General features: G+C 33.8%; 1 long non-coding RNA gene across 1 annotated transcript; it reads right to left on the reverse strand.

Annotated features, from left to right (window-relative positions):
- Positions 1–5,521: 5,521 nt before the first annotated feature.
- Positions 5,522–6,872, reverse strand: LOC135146218 (uncharacterized). The gene is made up of 6 exons (XR_010283743.1): positions 6,816–6,872; positions 6,696–6,760; positions 5,968–6,084; positions 5,812–5,901; positions 5,665–5,760; positions 5,522–5,593 (listed from the first exon to the last, which is right to left on the reverse strand). It is a non-coding gene; the product is annotated as an uncharacterized LOC135146218 (long non-coding RNA).
- Positions 6,873–7,094: the final 222 nt, after the last annotated feature.

Raw genomic sequence — 7,094 nt, forward strand, 5'->3', positions numbered from 1 at the left:
ATGCTAAAATTGGTTGGTTTATCGTAGTACTAGTTTTAAACAAAGGATCTGTGAATCTTCTTTAATAAACACAAGAAGTGATCTATTCGACTGAATTAATTGCCAAAAGAGGTATTTTAGCTCCGTTGCTTAACCAATTGATTTACAAAAAAAAGAATATATATTTATTGAAATTCATTAAAAATGATTTACGATAGGATGAAGATGATCCATCCCTCTTGTAATGTCGCGATACTTCCTGTTAAAAAAAAAAGGATAAAAGTGATAAAAGTTGTAATGCTTCATTATTTTTCATGCAATGTAACAACAGTTTGCATGAATATTAATAAAAAGTATTATATACTCTCAACATACTTTTCTTCTTCCCGCTAATGTTATTAGTAATGCTAACAAAAGTAATGAAATTTACTTTCATTCAAGTTTTAAAAGTACTGACTTTTTATTTTCTTTATTAACTATTACAGTAAAACTATTTACACTTTTCTCAATTTTTTTTAAGTTTTTATTATTTATTAAATAAAAATTATTATTATAGTTTTATATATATATAGTTTTTGTAAAAGTAACTTAAATATACAAATAAACATTATAGAGTTAACTTGTTTAATTATTATTATTATTTTATATAGTAATAATTTAAGCTATGCTTACAGTTTTTTATCTTGAGGAAAAGCGAGCTTGTGGCTGGATGCCATGCGGGAATTGCTCTTGAAATTTTTTTTAAATTGTCTGACGTAATTCAGCCAGGCTCTATATAAAAGAGGCCTTGTATACTTCTTAATCTGATCTAAGCTGGCATGAATGCCTACCCAAGAGACTTGCACTATCATGACTAACCCGAAGGACTGAAAAAGCAGTAAATATTAGATCCGGCCTCCAGCCCTTAGGCCTAGTGAAGTGGAAAAACGCAAAAGACCACCACCAGGAAAGGCAGCCGACCCAAGGCCACCTGGAGACACCTGCCAGCGCCACTGCCAGCTAGGCCTCCCCGATTATGGGCTCCTCACCCAGGAGGAGCCTGTTTGCTCTTACAATGGGCGAGGAGGAGGGGGGAGGGAATACGTGCGTAGCGCTATGGACTTCACTAGCTAGTCTTATCGCGCTTTATTAAGTCGTTAATAAGAAAAGTAACTTACCGATATGTTCTAAATCGTTAGGCCGTAGTATTATTACATTAAGAGAGCTGGTGTCCAATAAATAGAAGAATTATAATAAAGCATTGATTAGAAGATACTCATTGCGTTTTATAGGATGAGTGGATCATAAACAGAGAACAGACTAGGTGAGACAGAAAACAAGGCTGCTGGAAACAGTATGAGGTGGATCCTCGATCTTTTATAAAAGGGCAAAACCAAAAACGCTATGCATGCACCTTTTGTATTTTTATAAAGGATCAACAAAACTCTAAAATACGACCTATAAATTCTACGAGGTAGCCACAATAATTCTTTTGCTGATTAAGCCCACTGAAGAAGAGAATCTATACACGACACCTGTGAATCTTGCTTTCTAAATAAAAAGGTTTTCTAGATGGTACTCAGCCACGTATGCGCACATCACATCATTAGTGTTGGCATTGTATGGTGCAAGCTACAAAAAACTTAATTCCAATGATTATATAGACTTACAAGCAGTTGTACATTTGCAAACTTTGTGACTTAAAGGCATCGCTACTTCCAAGAAACATAGCTCGAACGAAAGATCGATAATATTGGCAAGCCCCAGCCGCAGAAAAATTAGCCCATGAACCAATAAGGCTAAAAGATAATTATTGTGTTCGGATCAGTGCAAAAGTGCTATTAACGCCACTCATTCTGTCACTCTTACAACTAAGAGCTTTTAGTTGCACTTATTTACTAAAAGGTGCAGTGGATGAGGGAACTTTGCTAGTATTGCCATTGTTTCACCAAAGGCTCCATTAAATCTGCTTGATTATTTATGAACATAGATTTACTTTTACCGGCAGCGCCAGTATACACGGCACAAGTATCGAGAATGAAATCAGTGCAACTCAAGCCGTCCATCAAGTCTGAAGATTACATACTGGCCGCCTATTGGAGCAAGCCCAAGTTAGCCCTAGACGATGAGCTAGCTATCATGATACGTATAATATACCCTTCTCAAGACTAAAACTCATTCAAGGTTTTTACTGTTATCAGGAGCATATCTTTTAATACACGGGTTTCCCCGTTTATAGCTCTCCGGAGAGCATGCCTCCTGAGCCCATAAAACCTTAAAAAAGAGTTCCATAAGCACAACTATAAGGTTACAAGGGCCATTCTATAGCTGTAATCCCCAATAAAGCTAGCGAGGCCTTTGTTCGTCGTAGAGGGCGGTATGGCCAGAGGGAAATGAGCCGACTTTGAACATGCAATCCACCTCCAGATGGCCCTCTATAGATCCCCTTGGAACATGATCTCTAGTAGGATAGTAGAAATTAATCCTATTAAGAAGCGAAGTTTTTTCGGACTAATTAAGCATTGTGGAGCACACTGCTGAAAAGAACCAAGGTTTGAGCAAAGACAGGATTCTAGTGTAACTACCCGAGATTTCGAGAGGAGACCAAATTCCACCAGTTCGTATGGAATGATCCAAAGAACTGTAAAAGATTAAATTAGGAAGACAAAGAAGAAATTCTCAGAGATTATATTATTTGTCCTGGTTGCCTTGTATTGTGAGATGCGTAGTGGTAAGTGCTGGTATTTATAGTACTGTTTACTAATATTCTGTAAAACCGCGCGGTATATATAAGTATACTGGTAAACAACTCTATTAGCCTCCAGAGCCACAAGCACGGTTAGTATGCCGCATTCGAAGCTACAGAGACTACACAGGCGCGGCTCATATATCAGTTCAGTTAATTAGTCAAACCGATAGTTCAACCACACCCATAGCTCCTGGTCATTTTTTTAGCAAAGGCTTAACAGACTATACTTCATCACGTAATAAAATAATGACTTCGACAGGCAACACCAGTATATAAGGCGCAAGCATCGAGAATGAGAATCAATGCTATCGAAGTCATCTCTCAAGGTCTCAACCTCATATTACTAGTAGCCTAACGGGGACAGCCCAAGTAAGCCCGAAACTACTATGAGTTAGCTCATAAGGACACATATAGATCCTGCCACAGGGTCCAAGCTAGACCAAGGTTTTTCTCAAGTTTAAAAGCTAAGATTTTTACTCTTGGGTTATTGAGTCATATTGGAGATACTAAATGTAACTTTCCAGAGTAACGTGCAACCGTGACCTAGAGCTTAGCTAAGATTCCATAATCACAAATATAAGATTGGTTAAGAATTCCAAGGATCATTCTAGATCTGTATTAACCCAAGATCTAAGGAAGGGCATTGCTCATAGTGGGGAATGACATGTCCCCACCTAAAATAAGTCGACATTCGTGCGAGAGAGTCCATCTCTGGGTGGCACCCTATTGATCATTTTAGATATTGCTACCCACGGGAAATTGCCAGGGATAACACGAATGCTAGACGCCCTTTTAATATAGGTTCCGATCTTTTTCATATGCTTAGAGGCTTATGAACAAACGGAAATCCTTACTCCTCTAAGTTGTGTACAACTGAACGAGGACAAGAGTTGCATAGTGCTTCCACTAAGAACCCAACCTACTAAGTTTCTTTTCTTAAGATTCCTTAAATGACGACTAAGGCCTACATAATAGTCATTAAAGTTCAATTAAGGAAGCTCGCGTTGCAGATACTAAAAAGGTAGACAGATAAAAATGCTGGTAAATGCGGGAGCATGCCACGGCGGTTACATTCCGTATCTCTGATATGTCTTTTAAGGACTTTTATTTAAAAAATGACCCTTTTTTAAGCTAAGAGAGTATCCTTACCCAGACTTGTAAATAATTAAGGGGAGGAGTAATATTTCTCTAGGCAATAACGCCAACGACTTATCAAGAGGCTAGAGCTCAAGAACACAGCTAAAGCGCGTAGAAAAATCTAGCACGTTTCGCCATGACTCCTGAGAACTTACAAAATAAGCCCTTCCAAGGTACCAAGGCGACTCTCTGTTTTAACATTTTGAAGAGCAGTTCTTTCAAAACGTGCGGACTTTCGCCAATTAAAACAGTTCATTCCCACCTAGAACTCTCCGTGGCCTACGCCCACCCTGACCACTATCTCACCAAGGAATACAACCATATTCACGATTTTTTGGAAAGTAAGGCAAAAATGCTAACTCAAGTCTACTGTTGAATTTCAGTTTACGCTAAAGGACCACAAAAACCACAAGATTATTTCGTGAAGAGATGGAACGCTAAATCTACTAAGGCTATAGGGAAGCTGTAACACCGAATTTTACTAGATCCGACACGTATGAAGGTTATGTACCCAAAAATAATGCTCTAAGTAAATTCTAAGAGTGTGTTAGCCTATATTTTCATAGGTGTTTCGTTACAGGAAAATTTATTTATTTATAATTTTATTATTATTTATTATTGTTATTATTGTTATTATTATAATGCCATGATACCAAAGATAAAAGAGAGCATTTTGAGGTCAAAGTTGACACCGTAACATAGTGGCAAGTCACTAACCCTGCTACCAGCATAGCTGCCTTGTCCCAAAGTTTTATAAAATAACGCTCACCGCACGCAGGATAACCTGTTTGCTACAACGTTGCTCAAGAAAGTCTTTAAAGCCAAGCTCGCGTCGATTTTCGCGTGAAAGGAGTGGTTCTACTTAATTAGAACTACACTAATTAACACTCTAGAAATGCTAATTAGCTTGTTTTAATAAAGTAGAACGAAAAATAACTCCCTAGTGGAAGGAAAAATGAAAGGGAGTTATTTATTTAATAATTTATAAATAGGTTTCCTAATTCTCCAGGAAGATCAACAAACTCTCGTTCTTTTTAGGGTTTTTCCTGGTTCTTTAACAAAGTTAACCAACTTCTAAAACTTTTTTAATAAAGATTTTAGCATATAAAAAACATTATTCTAATTCACTAGTAAATTATTATCAGAGTCTACATAAACTTTTTTCTTAAGAATCCCATGTTGACCCACGTGGTCGGTGAAGGAGTTCGAGCGTTTTCCAGTGCATGTAAGTGAGCTCAGTAACCCGTACGTAAAAGAGAGTAATGGGAGATCACATAAAAAAGCGCCTGTAGATCAATTAAATGTCTCAACCGCCTTGTATTGCCCAATAAGCGTTTACTCTAAGTTACTAACTTGAACCACCTTTACAACCACATAGCCCACGTGTTAGCTATATGAAAAAATTTACTTTTTTATTATTATATTTTTAAAAGCTTCTATAAGTCAGGAACAAATTTGAGTTTTTCTAATATTACTTGATAACACTCGACACTGTCATCTTTATGTAATAATAAAGAATCCTTCTGGCCGCTGTTTTCCTTATTTTAACATAGAAATAAATAAAAGATCAAGTAAAAAAATAATTCATAATTAATTAAAGTAAATAATACTACTAGAATTATAATATAATAGTAATAATGATCAAAATAATACAAAAAATAATTACATAATCCAAAAGTAGACCGCAGTCTTTACCAGTATTAACTTTAGAAACTTCTGATTTGAAATGTTTTAAACTAATAAGCCTTCCTTGATGTTATAACGGTTCATAATTAAAATCAGTGGCTCAAAAGGCGCTAATAGAAAGTCAAGAAAAAAACCTTCGAATATAATAAGAGTGCCCCGTTTTATTACGTATAAGCCGTCACTTATAAAGTAGCCGCTGTTTACACTACAGCCAGCTACAATGTTTGCATCTGTAATAGTAATATTAATAATAAAATAATAGTAGTAGGTAGAATTATTACTTTTTCCGTGGAGTTTAAAGATCTCTTTTATTATTCCAGAGCCTGTAAGAACTTTTTTTTCTAAGACTGGCATTGCTTCTTGAAACTTCTCTACATTAAAGTATATAATATAGTAAGTGATAATAATAATAATAATATATAAGTAAATTATTTTACGAGTGACGGCATCAATAATATTATATATAATGTTAGAGTTCAAAACTTCCACGTTATTTTTTTTGATCAAAGACTGCAACTTTTTATCGATATTAACGTTAAACGCGATGAGAGTGGCTGCATCATAAAAAAAAATTAAAAATAGCTTTAAAAATAATTAAATGATGTAAATATATTTATTAAAAATAGCAAGCAAGTAAGAATGTGATAAATAACCAATAGGATTTCTTTTTAAAAAAAGTTAACTAATAAACATCAATGTAAAAAAAATAAACCATCAAAAACATTTTCACAATATTAATACAACAATAAATAGAAGTAAACAAGTTTTTAGAAAAAAATAAAACCAAAAAAAAAACGTTAATTGAGGGGAAAAAATTGTTTTATTAATATTTTTATAAATTGGGCAGTTTAAATAACCAATGAGTCAATAATTAATTGATCAATAAAATTAATAAAGAATTACATAAAAAATACTCTAACAACTGGAATGTAGCAAATTGTTATAGTAATATAAAAACTAACACCAATAATAATTTTACAATTATTTTAAAAAAATATATTTAATATAAGTCAACAGGCAATCATTAAAAAAACATAAATAATAAATCATAGATAGAATAGCCAATAAATAACCAAAAAAAGATCACTTATAATAAGAACTAACCACTCAACAACGAAAACATATATGCACGTAAATAGGCGTAAAATGGGTTAAGTACTAGAACCTTTAGCAGCAACCGCAAGTTCCACGTGGTTTTGTGAAACATCTCCAACAGAACAATGAAGTAAACTTAATAGAAAAAAAATATAAATAAAGTAAACAAGAAAAAATAAAGAAAAAAAACTTTATTTTAGCGTATTGGTTTTTGAATTTATTTAAGGAAACTTTAAGAGCATTAACAGTGCCGTAAGTATCGCCTTATATAAAGTTTCAATAATAATAAAATAATAATGATAATGATAATAGTAATAATTAAATATAAACCTTTAACAATATAGTAAAAAATTTTGGCCCCTTCATTTAAAGTTTCAGTAGTAGGATCATTCTTATAAAAATATAAATAATATTTAAAAAATATATATATAAAAAAAAAATTAGCAAAAAGGAAATAATATAATAAAAA

Source organism: Zophobas morio, unplaced genomic scaffold, assembly GCF_036711695.1.
Source record: "Zophobas morio isolate AGI-343-1 ecotype UQ-CSIRO unplaced genomic scaffold, CSIRO_AGI_Zmor_V1 ptg000215l, whole genome shotgun sequence".
Classification (NCBI taxonomy): Eukaryota; Metazoa; Arthropoda; class Insecta; order Coleoptera; family Tenebrionidae; genus Zophobas; species Zophobas morio.